The sequence below is a fragment of the Channa argus genome, chromosome 4 (assembly GCF_033026475.1).
Source record: "Channa argus isolate prfri chromosome 4, Channa argus male v1.0, whole genome shotgun sequence".
In the NCBI taxonomy this organism is placed as follows: Eukaryota; Metazoa; Chordata; class Actinopteri; order Anabantiformes; family Channidae; genus Channa; species Channa argus.
This window is the reverse complement of record NC_090200.1, coordinates 28,990,661-29,006,354: the sequence shown is the minus strand read 5'-3', so window position 1 is coordinate 29,006,354 and position 15,694 is coordinate 28,990,661. Positions and strand designations below refer to the sequence as shown.

General features: G+C 43.0%; 9 non-coding genes across 9 annotated transcripts; all 9 read right to left on the bottom strand.

Moving 5' to 3' along the window:
- Nucleotides 1-1,134: 1,134 nt before the first annotated feature.
- Nucleotides 1,135-1,206, bottom strand: trnap-ugg (transfer RNA proline (anticodon UGG)). The gene has a single exon. It is a non-coding gene; the product is annotated as a tRNA-Pro (tRNA).
- A 1,548-nt stretch (nucleotides 1,207-2,754) lies between these two features.
- On the bottom strand, nucleotides 2,755-2,826 carry trnap-ugg (transfer RNA proline (anticodon UGG)). Its single transcript has one exon. It is a non-coding gene; the product is annotated as a tRNA-Pro (tRNA).
- A 1,181-nt stretch (nucleotides 2,827-4,007) lies between these two features.
- On the bottom strand, nucleotides 4,008-4,079 carry trnap-ugg (transfer RNA proline (anticodon UGG)). Its single transcript has one exon. It is a non-coding gene; the product is annotated as a tRNA-Pro (tRNA).
- An 883-nt stretch (nucleotides 4,080-4,962) lies between these two features.
- trnap-ugg (transfer RNA proline (anticodon UGG)) lies at nucleotides 4,963-5,034 on the bottom strand. The gene has a single exon. It is a non-coding gene; the product is annotated as a tRNA-Pro (tRNA).
- Nucleotides 5,035-6,709: 1,675 nt separating this feature from the next.
- Nucleotides 6,710-6,781, bottom strand: trnap-ugg (transfer RNA proline (anticodon UGG)). The gene has a single exon. It is a non-coding gene; the product is annotated as a tRNA-Pro (tRNA).
- A 1,766-nt stretch (nucleotides 6,782-8,547) lies between these two features.
- trnal-uag (transfer RNA leucine (anticodon UAG)) lies at nucleotides 8,548-8,619 on the bottom strand. The gene has a single exon. It is a non-coding gene; the product is annotated as a tRNA-Leu (tRNA).
- Nucleotides 8,620-11,164: 2,545 nt separating this feature from the next.
- Nucleotides 11,165-11,236, bottom strand: trnap-agg (transfer RNA proline (anticodon AGG)). Its single transcript has one exon. It is a non-coding gene; the product is annotated as a tRNA-Pro (tRNA).
- Nucleotides 11,237-12,417: 1,181 nt separating this feature from the next.
- trnap-ugg (transfer RNA proline (anticodon UGG)) lies at nucleotides 12,418-12,489 on the bottom strand. The gene has a single exon. It is a non-coding gene; the product is annotated as a tRNA-Pro (tRNA).
- A 627-nt stretch (nucleotides 12,490-13,116) lies between these two features.
- trnap-agg (transfer RNA proline (anticodon AGG)) lies at nucleotides 13,117-13,188 on the bottom strand. Its single transcript has one exon. It is a non-coding gene; the product is annotated as a tRNA-Pro (tRNA).
- Nucleotides 13,189-15,694: the final 2,506 nt, after the last annotated feature.

Sequence of the window (15,694 nt, the reverse complement as noted above, 5' to 3'; positions counted from 1 at the left end):
CACCACCGTCTTGAACACCTTTGCTTTCATTCTCGCTGATAATCTGTTATCGCAGAACACACCTGACCCTTTTCTCCAGCCGTTCCAACCTACTTGCACTCGCCTCTTCACGTCACGTCTACTGTCAGTCAGCACTTTTTCTGCAAATAGTTTGCTTCATTGAAAGTGACACCTTCTCGCTAAATGTTTGCACCTCAGTGTATTCTACAATGGCATTTTAGTATACTGCATCGACCTTTAAAAGTCATAGGTATCAGATCGGCAACACATCCATGCTTGGAATGGAAAACATGCAATTACTCTGTCAAATTTCGTGGTGCTCAAACCCACAATTCCTCATAAAGCTTGGTATAGTAAGGCTGTTTTTATACTTGTCGACTTTCGTAGGTGAAAGTCTTCCTAAAAAGGGTCTGTGGAATAGATGTCGCAGTCAAGGGCTCGTCCGGGATTTGATCCCTGGACCTCTCGCACCCAAAGCGAGAATCATACCCCCAGACCAACGAGCCTCGTGTCCGTTAGTTTTGTATTGAGTTCAGCCGTACTATCCAAATGAAGAACAAGAACTTCAGTCATTCTCAAACTGAGAAATTCATGTTGTGTAAATTTCCGACAAAAACATTAATGTGAGGACATACTCCATTGACAGAGAAAGGTTGTGGTTTCCAGATCAGCAAAACACGAGTGAGTGGAATCTTGTCTCGTCTAGTAACAACTTTCACAGAAACACTTGCATCTGGTCTTGTGGTTACACGTGGAAAGCGTTACATCCTCTCTTCTCATAGACATTGAATTTAGCATTCAGGGCTCGTCCGGAGACCTCTCACACCCTAAGCGAGAATCATTCCCCTAGACCAAGGCTAGTGAAGGCAAAATATGATACAGTCAGCTCTTGACTTTTGAAAGTCGGGTTTTCCAAATCGGCAAAACATCAATACTTGGCATCTTGTGTCGTGTACTAAGTAAAGTTTCCTGTGTTTGCACAAGGAAAAAATGCAATTACTCTGTCAAAGTTTTTGGTGCTCAAACCCACAATTCCTCATAAAGCTTAGTATGGTACGCCTGTTTTCATACTTGTCAACTTTCATAGGAGAAAGTTTTCTTGAAAAGGGTCAGTGGAATAGATGTCGCAGTCAAGGGCTCGTCCGGGATTTGATCCCTGGACCTCTCGCACCCAAAGCGAGAATCATACCCCTAGACCAACGAGCCTCGTGTCCGGTGGTTTTGTATTGAGTTCAGCCGTACTATCCAAATGAAGAACAAGAACTTCAGTCATTCTCAAACTGAGAAATTCATGTTGTGTAAATTTCCGACAAAAACATTAATGTGAGGACATACTCCATTGACAGAGAAAGGTTGTGGTTTCCAGATCAGCAAATCGCGTCCAGTGGGCTTGTAATGAGTTCAGCCCTAATATCCAAATGAAGAACAAGAACTTCAGTCATTCTCAAACTGAGAAATTCATGTTGTGTAAATTTCCGAGAAAAACATTAATGTGAGGACATACTCCATTGACAGAGAAAGGTTGTGGTTTCCAGATCAGCAAAACACGAGTGAGTGGAATCTTGTCTCGTTCTAGTAACAACTTTCACAGCAACAGGGCTAGTGAAGGCAAAATTTGAATTTACAGAATTTACTCACCTTTAGATTGGCCAATTTGTGTTTTGGCAACCTCACTACATTTAAAGTGTTACCATCTCTTTTCTTGTATGCATCTCAATGAACTTGAGGAGAGCATTTGAACTCTCTTTTGAGAGAGTATATCCAAAAATCTCCTCTTTGGTCTTCCTCTAGACCTCTTGCCTGGCAGCTCCAACCTCAGCATCCTTCTACCGACATATTGACAGTCTCTCCTCTTAACATGTCCAAACCACCTCAATCTGGCCTCTCTGACTTTATCTCCAAAACATCTAACATGAGCTGTCCCTCTGATGTACTCATGCCTGATCCTATCCATCCTCGTCACTCCCAATGAGAACCTCAACATCTTAAGCTCTGCTACCTCCAGCTCTGCCTCCTGTCTTTTCTACAGTGCCACTGTCTCTAAGCCGAAAAACATCGCTGGTCTCACCACCGTCTTGAACACCTTTGCTTTCATTCTCGCTGATACTCTTTTATCGCGAAACACACCTGACACTTTTCTCCACCCGTTCCAACCTGCTTGCACTCGCCTCTTCACGTCACGTCTACATTCAGTCCTACGTTCTTAGCTTTCCTCTTCTCTCTCTGCCTACAAACAAACCTTCCTCTTCTCCTTCTTCGACCAACAGTAGGCTTGCATTCTGAGACTGAAGTGGCCTATTGGGATGATATGGTACCATGAGGTCTTTTAGATATGATGGAGCTTGACCCTTTAGAGCTTTATATGTAAGAAGCAGGGTTTTGCATTCTGTTCTAGATTTGTTGAGAAGCCAATGGCAAGAAGCTAGTGAAGGCAAAATATGATACAGTCAGCACTTTTGCTGCAAATAGTTTGCTTCATTGAAAGTGACACCTTCTCGCTAAATGTTTGCACCTCAGTGTATTCTACAATGGCATTTTAGTATACTGCATTGACCTTTAAAAGTCATAGGTATCAGATCGGCAACACATCCATGCTTGGAATGGAAAAAAGGCAGTGACTCTGTCAAATTTTGTGGTGCTCAAACCCACAATTCCTCATAAAGCTTGCTATGGTAAGGCTGTTTTCATACTTGTCGACTTTCATAGGTGAAAGTTTTCCTGAGAACAGATCTGTGGAATAGATATCGCAGTCAAGGGCTCGTCCGGGATTTGAACCCGGGACCTCTCGCACCCAAAGTGAGAATCATACCCCTAGACCAACGAGCCATATAAAGACAAGCGAATTGCAGAGTTTGTGAACTAATACCCCATTTGTAGACAGAATTTACTCACCTTTAGATTGGCCAATTTGTGTATTGGCAACCTCACTACATTGAAAGTCTTACCATCTCTTTTCTTGTATGCATCTCAATGAACTTGAGGAGAGCATTTGAACTCTCTTTTGAGAGAGTATATCTAAAAATCTCCTCTTTGGTCTTCCTCTAGACCTCTTGCCTGGCAGCTCCAACCTCAGCATCCTTCTACCGACATATTGACAGTCTCTCCTCTTAACATGTCCAAACCACCTCAATCTGGCCTCTCTGACTTTATCTCCAAAACATCTAACATGAGCTGTCCCTCTGATGTACTCATGCCTGATCCTATCCATCCTCGTCACTCCCAATGAGAACCTCAACATCTTAAGCTCTGCTACCTCCAGCTCTGCCTCCTGTCTTTTCTACAGTGCCACTGTCTCTAAGCCGAAAAACATCGCTGGTCTCACCACCGTCTTGAACACCTTTGCTTTCATTCTCGCTGATACTCTCTTATCGCAAAACACACCTGACACTTTTCTCCACCCGTTCCAACCTGCTTGCACTCGCCTCTTCACGTCACGTCTACATTCAGTCCTACGTTCTTAGCTTTCCTTTTCTCTCTCTGCCTACAAACAAACCTTCCTCCTCTCCTTCTTCGACCAACAGTAGGCTTGCATTCTGAGACTGAAGTGGCCTATTGGGATGATATGGTACCATGAGGTCTTTTAGACATGATGGAGCTTGACCCTTTAGAGCTTTATATGTAAGAAGCAGGGTTTTACATTCTGTTCTAGATTTGTTGAGAAGCCAATGGAAAGAAGCTAGTGAAGGCAAAATATGATACAGTCAGCACTTTTGCTGCAAATAGTTTGCTTCATTGAAAGTGACACCTTCTCGCTAAATGTTTGCACCTCAGTGTATTCTACAATGGCATTTTAGTATACTGCATTGACCTTTAAAAGTCATAGGTATCAGATCGGCAACACATCCATGCTTGGAATGGAAAAAATGCAATTACTCTGTCAAATGTTGTGGTGCTCAAACCCACAATTCCTCATAAAGCTTGGTATAGTAAGGCTGTTTTTATACTTGTCGACTTTCGTAGGTGAAAGTCTTCCTAAAAAAGGTCTGTGGAATAGATGTCGCAGTCAAGGGCTCGTCCGGGATTTGAACCCGGGACCTATCGCACCCAAAGCGAGAATCATACCCCTAGACCAACGAGCCTCGCGTCCAGTGGGCTTGTAATGAGTTCAGCCCTACTATCCAAATGAAGAACAAGAACTTCAGTCATTCTCAAACTGAGAAATTCATGTTGTGTAAATTTCCGACAAAAACATTAATGTGAGGACATACTCCATTGACAGAGAAAGGTTGTGGTTTCCAGATCAGCAAAACACGAGTGAGTGGAATCTTGTCTCTTCTAGTAACAACTTTCACAGAAAAACTTTCATCTGGTCTTGTGGTTACACGTGGAAAGCGTTACATCCTCTCTTCTCATAGACATTGAATTTAGCATTCAGGGCTCGTCCGAAGACCTCTCACACCCTAAGCGAGAATCATATTCATGTTGTGTAAATTTCCGACAAAAACATTAATGTGAGGACATACTCCATTGACAGAGAAAGGTTGTGGTTTCCAGATCAGCAAAACACGAGTGAGTGGAATCTTGTCTCGTCTAGTAACAACTTTCACAGAAACACTTGCATCTGGTCTTGTGGTTACACGTGGAAAGCGTTACATCCTCTCTTCTCATAGACATTGAATTTAGCATTCAGGGCTCGTCCGGAGACCTCTCACACCCTAAGCGAGAATCATTCCCCTAGACCAAGGCTAGTGAAGGCAAAATATGATACAGTCAGCTCTTGACTTTTGAAAGTCGGGTTTTCCAAATCGGCAAAACATCAATACTTGGCATCTTGTGTCGTGTACTAACTAAAGTTTCCTGTGTTTGCACAAGGAAAAAATGCAATTACTCTGTCAAAGTTTTTGGTGCTCAAACCCACAATTCCTCATAAAGCTTAGTATGGTAAGCCTGTTTTCATACTTGTCAACTTTCATAGGAGAAAGTTTTCTTGAAAAGGGTCAGTGGAATAGATGTCGCAGTCAAGGGCTCGTCCGGGATTTGATCCCTGGACCTCTCGCACCCAAAGCGAGAATCATACCCCTAGACCAACGAGCCTCGTGTCCGGTGGTTTTGTATTGAGTTCAGCCGTACTATCCAAATGAAGAACAAGAACTTCAGTCATTCTCAAACTGAGAAATTCATGTTGTGTAAATTTCCGACAAAAACATTAATGTGAGGACATACTCCATTGACAGAGAAAGGTTGTGGTTTCCAGATCAGCAAATCGCGTCCAGTGGGCTTGTAATGAGTTCAGCCCTACTATCCAAATGAAGAACAAGAACTTCAGTCATTCTCAAACTGAGAAATTCATGTTGTGTAAATTTCCGACAAAAACATTAATGTGAGGACATACTCCATTGACAGAGAAAGGTTGTGGTTTCCAGATGAGCAAAACACGAGTGAGTGGAATCTTGTCTCGTCTAGTAACAACTTTCACAGCAAAACTTGCATCTGGTCTTGTGGTTACACGTGGAAAGCGTTACATCCTCTCTTCTCATAGACATTGAATTTAGCATTCAGGGCTCGTCCGGAGACCTCTCACACCCTAAGCGAGAATCATTCCCCTAGACCAAGGCTAGTGAAGGCAAAATATGAATTTACAGAATTTACTCACCTTTAGATTGGCCAATTTGTGTTTTGGCAACCTCACTACATTGAAAGTGTTACCATCCCTTTTCTTGTATGCATCTCAATGAACTTGAGGAGAGCATTTGAACTCTCTTTTGAGGGAGTATATCCAAAAATCTCCTCTTTGGTCTTCCTCTAGACCTCTTGCCTGGCAGCTCCAACCTCAGCATCCTTCTACCGACATATTGACAGTCTCTCCTCTGAACATGTCCAAACCACCTCAATCTGGCCTCTCTGACTTTATCTCCAAAACATCTAACATGAGCTGTCCCTCTGATGTACTCATGCCTGATCCCATCCATCCTCGTCACTCCCAATGAGAACCTCAACATCTTAAGCTCTGCTACCTCCAGCTCTGCCTCCTGTCTTTTTCTACAGTGCCACTGTCTCTAAACCGAAAAACATCGCTGGTCTCACCACCTTCTTGAACACCTTTTCTGTCATTCTCGCTGATACTCTTTTATCGCAAAACACACCTGACACTTTTCTCCACCCGTTCCAACCTGCTTGCACTCGCCTCTTCACGTCACGTCTACTGTCAGTCCTACGTTCTTAGCTTTCCTCTTCTCTCTCTGCCTACAAACAAACCTTCCTCTTCTCCTTCTTCGACCAACAGTAGGCTTGCATTCTGAGACTGAAGTGGCCTATTGGCATGATATGGTACCATGAGGTCTTTTAGATATGATGGAGCTTGACCCTTTAGAGCTTTATATGTAAGAAGCAGGGTTTTACATTCTGTTCTAGATTTGTTGAGAAGCCAATGGAAAGAAGCTAGTGAAGGCAAAATATGATACAGTCCGCACTTTTGCTGCAAATAGTTTACTTCATTGAAAGTGACACCTTCTCGCTAAATGTTTGCACCTCAGTGTATTCTACAATGGCATTTTAGTATACTGCATTGACCTTTAAAAGTCATAGGTATCAGATCGGCAACACATCCATGCTTGGAATGGAAAAAATGCAATTACTCTGTCAAATTTTGTGGTGCTCAAACCCACAATTACTCATAAAGCTAGGTATAGTAAGGCTGTTTTTATACTTGTCGACTTTCGTAGGTGAAAGTCTTCCTAAAAAGGGTCTGTGGAATAGATGTCGCAGTCAAGGGCTCGTCCGGGATTTGAACCCGGGACCTCTCGCACCCAAAGCGAGAATCATACCCCTAGACCAACGAGCCTCGTGTCCGGTGGTTTTGTATTGAGTTCAGCCCTACTATCCAAATGAAGAACAAGAACTTCAGTCATTCTCAAACTGAGAAATTCATGTTGTGTAAATTTCCGACAAAAACATTAATGTGAGGACATACTCCATTGACAGAGAAAGGTTGTGGTTTCCAGATGAGCAAAACACGAGTGAGTGGAATCTTGTCTCGTCTAGTAACAACTTTCACAGCAAAACTTGCATCTGGTCTTGTGGTTACACGTGGAAAGCGTTACATCCTCTCTTCTCATAGACATTTAATTTAGCATTCAGGGCTCGTCCGGACACCTCTCACACCCTAAGCGAGAATCATTCCCCTAGACCAAGGCTAGTGAAGGCAAAATATGATACAGTCAGCTCTTGACTTTTGAAAGTCGGGTTTTCCAAATCGGCAAAACATCAATACTTGGCATCTTGTGTCGTGTACTAACTAAAGTTTCCTGGGTTTGCACAAGGAAAAAAATGCAATTACTCTGTCAAAATTTTTGGTGCTCAAACCCACAATTCCTCATAAAGCTTGGTATGGAAAGCCTGTTTTCATATTTGTTAACTTTCATAGGAGAAAGTTTTCCTGAAAAGGGTCAGTGGAATAGATGTCGCAGTCAAGGGCTCACCAGTCAAGGGTCACCTTTAGATTGGCCAATTTGTGTATTGGCAACCTCACTACATTGAAAGTGTTACCATCTCTTTTCTCGTATGCATCTCAATGAACTTGAGGAGAGCATTTGAACTCTCTTTTGAGAGAGTATGTCCAAAAAGCTCCTCTTTAGTCTTCCTCTAGACCTCTTGCCTGGCAGCTCCAACCTCAGCATCCTTCTACCGACATATTGACAGTCTCTCCTCTGAACATGTCCAAACCACCTCAATCTGGCCTCTCTGACTTTATCTCCAAAACATCTAACATGAGCTGTCCCTCTGATGTACTCATGCCTGATCCTATCCATCCTCGTCACTCCCAATGAGAACCTCAACATCTTAAGCTATGCTACCTCCAGCTCTGCCTCCTGTCTTTTCTACAGTGCCACTGTCTCTAAGCCGAAAAACATCGCTGGTCTCACCACCGTCTTGAACACCTTTGCTTTCATTCTCGCTGATACTCTTTTATCGCAAAACACACCTGACACTTTTCTCCACCCGTTCCAACCTGCTTGCACTCGCCTCTTCACGTCACGTCTACTGTCAGTCCTACGTTCTTAGCTTTCCTCTTCTCTCTCTGTCTACAAACAAACCTTCCTCCTCTCCTTCTTCGACCAACAGTAGGCTTGCATTCTGAGACTGAAGTGGCCTATTGGGATGATATGGTACCATGAGGTCTTTTAGATATGATGGAGCTTGACCCTTTAGAGCTTTAAATGTAAGAAGCAGGGTTTTACATTCTGTTCTAGATTTGTTGAGAAGCCAATGGAAAGAAGCTAGTGAAGGCAAAATATGATACAGTCCGCACTTTTGCTGCAAATAGTTTGCTTCATTGAAAGTGACACCTTCTCGCTAAATGTTTGCACCTCAGTATATTCTACAATGGCATTTTAGTATACTGCATTGACCTTTAAAAGTCATAGGTATCAGATCGGCAACACATCCATGCTTGGAATGGAAAAAAGGCAGTTACTCTGTCAAATTTTGTGGTGCTCAAACCCACAATTCCTCATAAAGCTAGGTAAAGTAAGGCTGTTTTTATACTTGTCGACTTTCGTAGGTGAAAGTCTTCCTAAAAAGGGTCTGTGGAATAGATGTCGCAGTCAAGGGCTCGTCCGGGATTTGAACCCGGGACTTCTCGCACCTAAAGCGAGAATCATACCCCTAGACCAACGAGCCTCGTGTCCGGTGGATTTGTATTGAGTTCAGCCCTACTATCCAAATGAAGAACAAGAACTTCAGTCATTCTCAAACTGAGAAATTCATGTTGTGTTCTAGTAACAACTTTCACAGCAACACTTGCATCTGGTCTTGTGGTTACACGTGGAAAGCGTTACAACTTCTCTTCTCATAGACATTGAATTTAGCATTCAGGGCTCGTCCGGAGACTTCTCACACCCTAAGCGAGAATCATTCCCTTAGACCAAGGCTAGTGAAGGCAAACTTTGAATTTACAGAATTTACTCACCTTTAGATTGGCCAATTTGTGTTTTGGCAACCTCACTACATTGAAAGTGTTACCATCTCTTTTCTTGTATGCATCTCAATGAACTTGAGGAGAGCATTTGAACTCTCTTTTGAGAGAGTATATCCAAAAATCTCCTCTTTGGTCTTCCTCTAGACCTCTTGCCTGGCAGCTCCAACCTCAGCATCCTTCTACCGACATACTGACAGTCTCTCCTCTGAACATGTCCAAACCACCTCAATCTGGCCTCTCTGACTTTATCTCCAAAACATCTAACATGAGCTGTCCCTCTGATGTACTCATGCCTGATCCCATCCATCCTCGTCACTCCCAATGAGAACCTCAACATCTTAAGCTCTGCTACCTCCAGCTCTGCCTCCTGTCTTTTCTACAGTGCCACTGTCTCTAAACCGAAAAACATCGCTGGTCTCACCACCTTCTTGAACACCTTTTCTGTCATTCTCGCTGATACTGTTTTATCGCAAAACACACCTGACACTTTTCTCCACCCGTTCCAACCTGCTTGCACTCGCCTCTTCACGTCACGTCTACTGTCAGTCCTACGTTCTTAGCTTTCCTCTTCTCTCTCTGTCTACAAACAAACCTTCCTCCTCTCATTCTTCGACCAACAGTAGGCTTGCATTCTGAGGCTGAAGTGGCCTATTGGGATGATATGGTACCATGAGGTCTTTTAGATATGATGGAGCTTGACCCTTTAGAGCTTTATATGTAAGAAGCAGGGTTTTACATTCTGTTCTAGATTTGTTGAGAAGCCAATGGAAAGAAGCTAATGAAGGCAATATATGACACAGTCCGCACTTTTGCTGCAAATAGTTTGCTTCATTGAAAGTGACACCTTCTCGCTAAATGTTTGCACCTCAGTGTATTCTACAATGGCATTTTAGTATACTGCATTGACCTTACTTACTTACTCTGTCAAATTTTGTGGTGCTCAAACCCACAATTCCTCATAAAGCTTGCTATGGTAAGGCTGTTTTCATACTTGTCGACTTTCATAGGTGAAAGTTTTCCTGAGAACAGATCTGTGGAATAGATGTCGCAGTCAAGGGCTCGTCCGGGATTTGAACCCGGGACCTCTCGAACCCTAAGCGAGAATCATACCCGTAGACCAACGAGCCACATAAAGACAAGCGAATTGCAGAGTTTGTAAACTAATATCCCATTTGTAGACAGAATTTACTCACCTTTAGATTGGCCAATTTGTGTATTGGCAACCTCACTACATTGAAAGTGTTACCATCTCTTTTCTTGTATGCATCTCAATGAACTTGAGGAGAGCATTTGAACTCTCTTTTGAGAGAGTATGTCCAAAAAGCTCCTCTTTGGTCTTCCTCTAGACCTCTTGCCTGGCAGCTCCAACCTCAGCATCCTTCTACCGACATATTGACAGTCTCTCCTCTGAACATGTCCAAACCACCTCAATCTGGCCTCTCTGACTTTATCTCCAAAACATCTAACATGAGCTGTCCCTCTGATGTACTCATGCCTGATCCTATCCATCCTCGTCACTCCCAATGAGAACCTCAACATCTTAAGCTATGCTACCTCCAGCTCTGCCTCCTGTCTTTTCTACAGTGCCACTGTCTCTAAGCCGAAAAACATCGCTGGTCTCACCACTGTCTTGAACACCTTTGCTTTCATTCTCGCTGATACTCTTTTATCGCAAAATATACCTGACACTTTTCTCCACCCGTTCCAACCTGCTTGCACTCGCCTCTTCACGTCACGTCTACTGTCAGTCCTACGTTCTTAGATTTCCTCTTCTCTCTCTGTCTACAAACAAACCTTCCTCCTCTCCTTCTTCGACCAACAGTAGGCTTGCATTCTGAGACTGAAGTGGCCTATTGGGATGATATGGTACCATGAGATCTTTTAGATATGATGAAGCTTTACCCTTTAGAGCTTTATATGTAAGAAGCAGGGTTTTACATTCTGTTCTAGATTTGTTGAGAAGCCAATGGAAAGAAGCTAGTGAAGGCAAAATATGATACAGTCCGCACTTTTGCTGCAAATAGTTTGCTTCATTGAAAGTGACACCTTCTCGCTAAATGTTTGCACCTCAGTGTTTCTACAATGGCATTTTAGTATACTGCATTGACCTTACTTAGTCAAATTTTGTGGTGCTCAAACCCACAATTCCTCATAAAGCTTGGTATAGTAAGGCTGTTTTTATACTTGTCGACTTTCGTAGGTGAAAGTCTTCCTGAAAAGGGTCAGTGGAATAGATGTCGCAGTCAAGGGCTCGTCCGGGATTTGAACCTGGGACCTCTCGCACCCTAAGCGAGAATCATACCCCTAGACCAACGAGCCATATAAAGACAAGCGAATTGCAGAGTTTTTAAACTAATAACCCATTTTTAGACAGAATTTACTCACCTTTAGATTGGCCAATTTGTGTATTGGCAACCTCACTACATTGAAAGTGTTACCATCTCTTTTCTTGTATGCATCTCAATGAACTTGAGGAGAGCATTTGAACTCTCTTTTGAGAGAGTATATCTAAAAATCTCCTCTTTGGTCTTCCTCTAGACCTCTTGCCTGGCAGCTCCAACCTCAGCATCCTTCTACCGACATATTGACAGTCTCTCCTCTTAACATGTCCAAACCACCTCAATCTGGCCTCTCTGACTTTATCTCCAAAACATCTAACATGAGCTGTCCCTCTGATGTACTCATGCCTGATCCTATCCATCCTCGTCACTCCCAATGAGAACCTCAACATCTTAAGCTCTGCTACCTCCAGCTCTGCCTCCTGTCTTTTCTACAGTGTTACTGTCTCTAAGCCGAAAAACATCGCTGGTCTCACCACCGTCTTGAACACCTTTGCTTTCATTCTCGCTGATACTCTTTTATCGCAAAACACACCTGACACTTTTCTCCACCCGTTCCAACCTGCTTGCACTCGCCTCTTCACGTCACGTCTACATGCAGTCCTACGTTCTTAGCTTTCCTTTTCTCTTTCTGCCTACAAACAAACCTTCCTCCTCTCCTTCTTCGACCAACAGTAGGCTTGCATTCTGAGACTGAAGTGGCCTATTGGGATGATATGGTACCATGAGGTCTTTTAGATATGATGGAGCTTGACCCTTTAGAGCTTTATATGTAAGAAGCAGGGTTTTACATTCTGTTCTAGATTTGTTGAGAAGCCAATGGAAAGAAGCTAGTGAAGGCAAAATATGATACAGTCAGCACTTTTGCTGCAAATAGTTTGCTTCATTGAAAGTGACACCTTCTCGCTAAATGTTTGCACCTCAGTGTATTCTACAATGGCATTTTAGTATACTGCATTGACCTTTAAAAGTCATAGGTATCAGATCGGCAACACATCCATGCTTGGAATGGAAAAAATGCAATTACTCTGTCAAATTTCGTGGTGCTCAAACCCACATTTCCTCATAAAGCTTGTTATAGTAAGGCTGGTTTTATACTTGTTGACTTTCGTAGGTGAAAGTCTTCCTAAAAAGGGTCTGTGGAATAGATGTTGCAGTCAAGGGCTCGTCCGGGATTTGAACCCTGGACCTCTCGCACCCAAAGCGAGAATCATATCCCTAGACCAACGAGCCTCGTGCCCGGTGGTTTTGTATTGAGTTCAGCCGTACTATCCAAATGAAGAACAAGAACTTCAGTCATTCTCAAACTGAGAAATTCATGTTGTGTAAATTTCCGACAAAAACATTAATGTGAGGACATACTCCATTGACAGAGAAAGGTTGTGGTTTCCAGATCAGCAAAACACGAGTGAGTGGAATCTTGTCTCGTCTAGTAACAACTTTCACAGCAAAACTTGGATCTGGTCTTGTGGTTACACGTGGAAAGCGTTACATCCTCTCTTCTCATAGACATTGAATTTAGCATTCAGGGCTCGTCCGGAGACCTCTCACACCCTAAGCGAGAATCATTCCCCTAGACCAAGGCTAGTGAAGGCAAACTATGATACAGTCAGCTCTTGACTTTTGAAAGTCGGGTTTCCCAAATCGGCAAATATCAATACTTGGCATCTTGTGTCGTGTACTAACTAAAGTTTCCTGTGTTTGCACAAGGAAAAAATGCAATTACTCTGTCAAAGTTTTTGGTGCTCAAACCCACAATTCCTCATAAAGCTTGGTATGGTAAGCCTGTTTTCATACTTGTCAACTTTCATAGGAGAATGTTTTCCTGAAAAGGATCAGTGGAATAGATGTCGCAGTCAAGGGCTCGTCCGGGATTTGAACCCGGGACCTCTCGCACCCTAAGCGAGAATCATACCCCTAGACCAACGAGCCATATAAAGACAAACGAATTGCAGAGTTTGTAAACTAATATCCCATTTGTAGACAGAATTTACTCACCTTTAGATTGGCCAATTTGTGTATTGGCAACCTCACTACATTGAAAGTGTTACCATCTCTTTTCTTGTATGCATCTCAATGAACTTGAGGAGAGCATTTGAACTCTCTTTTGAGAGAGTATATCCAAAAATCTCCTCTTTGTTCTACCTCTAGACCTCTTGCCTCGCAGCTCCAACCTCAGCATCCTTCTACCGACATATTGACAGTCTCTCCTCTTAACATGTCCAAACCACCTCAATCTGGCCTCTCTGACTTTATCTCCAAAACATCTAACATGAGCTGTCCCTCTGATGTACTCATGCCTGATCCTATCCATCCTCGTCACTCCCAATGAGAACCTCAACATCTTAAGCTCTGCTACCTCCAGCTCTGCCTCCTGTCTTTTCTACAGTGCCACTGTCTCTAAGCCGAAAAACATCGCTGGTCTCACCACCGTCTTGAACACCTTTGCTTTCATTCTCGCTGATACTCTTTTATCGCAAAACACACCTGACACTTTTCTCCACCCGTTCCAACCTGCTTGCACTCGCCTCTTCACGTCACGTCTACATTCAGTCCTACGTTCTTAGCTTTCCTTTTCTCTCTCTGCCTACAAACAAACCTTCCTCCTCTCCTTCTTCGACCAACAGTAGGCTTGCATTCTGAGACTGAAGTGGCCTATTGGGATGATATGGTACCATGAGGTCTTTTAGATATGATGGAGCTTGACCCTTTAGAGCTTTATATGTAAGAAGCAGGGTTTTACATTCTGTTCTAGATTTGTTGAGAAGCCAATGGAAAGAAGCTAGTGAAGGCAAAATATGATACAGTCCGCACTTTTGCTGCAAATAGTTTGCTTCATTGAAAGTGACACCTTCTCGCTAAATGTTTGCACCTCAGTGTATTCTACAATGGCATTTTAGTATACTGCATTGACCTTTAAAAGTCATAGGTATCAGATCGGCAACACATCCATGCTTGGAATGGAAAACATGCAATTACTCTGTCAAATTTCGTGGTGCTCAAACCCACAATTCCTCATAAAGCTTGGTATAGTAAAGCTGTTTTTATACTTGTCGACTTTCGTAGGTGAAAGTCTTCCTAAAAAAGGTCTGTGGAATAGATGTCGCAGTCAAGGGCTCGTCCGGGATATGAACCCGGGACCTCTAGCACCCAAAGCGAGAATCATACCCCTAGACCAACGAGCCTCGCGTCCAGTGGGCTTGTAATGAGTTCAGCCCTACTATCCAAATGAAGAACAAGAACTTCAGTCATTCTCAAACTGAGAAATTCATGTTTTGTAAATTTCCGACAAAAACATTAATGTGAGGACATACTCCATTGACAGAGAAAGGTTGTGGTTTCCAGATCAGCAAAACACGAGTGAGTGGAATCTTGTCTCGTTCTAGTAACAACTTTCACAGCAACACTTGCATCTGGTCTTGTGGTTACACGTGGAAAGCGTTACATCTTCTCTTCTCATAGACATTGAATTTAGCATTCAGGGCTCGTCCGGAGACTTCTCACACCCTAAGCGAGAATCATTCCCCTAGACCAAGGCTAGTGAAGGCAAAATATGAATTTACAGAATTTACTCACCTTTAGATTGGCCAATTTGTGTTTTGGCAACCTCACTACATTGAAAGTGTTACCATCTCTTTTCTTGTATGCATCTCAATGAACATGAGGAGAGTATTTGAACTCTCTTTTGAGAGAGTATATCCAAAAATCTCCTCTTTGGTCTTCCTCTAGACCTCTTGCCTGGCAGCTCCAACCTCAGCATCCTTCTACCGACATATTGACAGTCTCTCCTCTGAACATGTCCAAACCACCTCAATCTGGCCTCTCTGACTTTATCTCCAAAACATCTAAAATGAGCTGTCCCTCTGATGTACTCATGCCTGATCCTATCCATCCTCGTCACTCCCAATGAGAACCTCAACATCTTAAGCTCTGCTACCTCCAGCTCTGCCTCCTGTCTTTTCAACAGTGTTACTGTCTCTAAGCCGAAAAACATCGCTGGTCTCACCACCGTCTTGAACACCTTTGCTTTCATTCTCGCTGATACTCTTTTATCGCAAAACACACCTGACACTTTTCTCCACCCGTTCCAACCTGCTTGCACTCGCCTCTTCACGTCACGTCTACATTCAGTCCTACGTTCTTAGCTTTCCTTTTCTCTTTCTGCCTACAAACAAACCTTCCTCCTCTCCTTCTTCGACCAACAGTAGGCTTGCATTCTGAGACTGAAGTGGCCTACTGGGATGATATGGTACCATGAGGTCTTTTAGATATGATGGAGCTTGACCCTTTAGAGCTTTATATGTAAAAAGCAGGGTTTTACATTCTGTTCTAGATTTGTTGAGAAGCCAATGGAAAGAAGCTAGTGAAGGCAAAATATGATACAGTCAGCACTTTTGCTGAAAATAGTTTGCTTCATTGAAAGTGACACCTTCTCGCT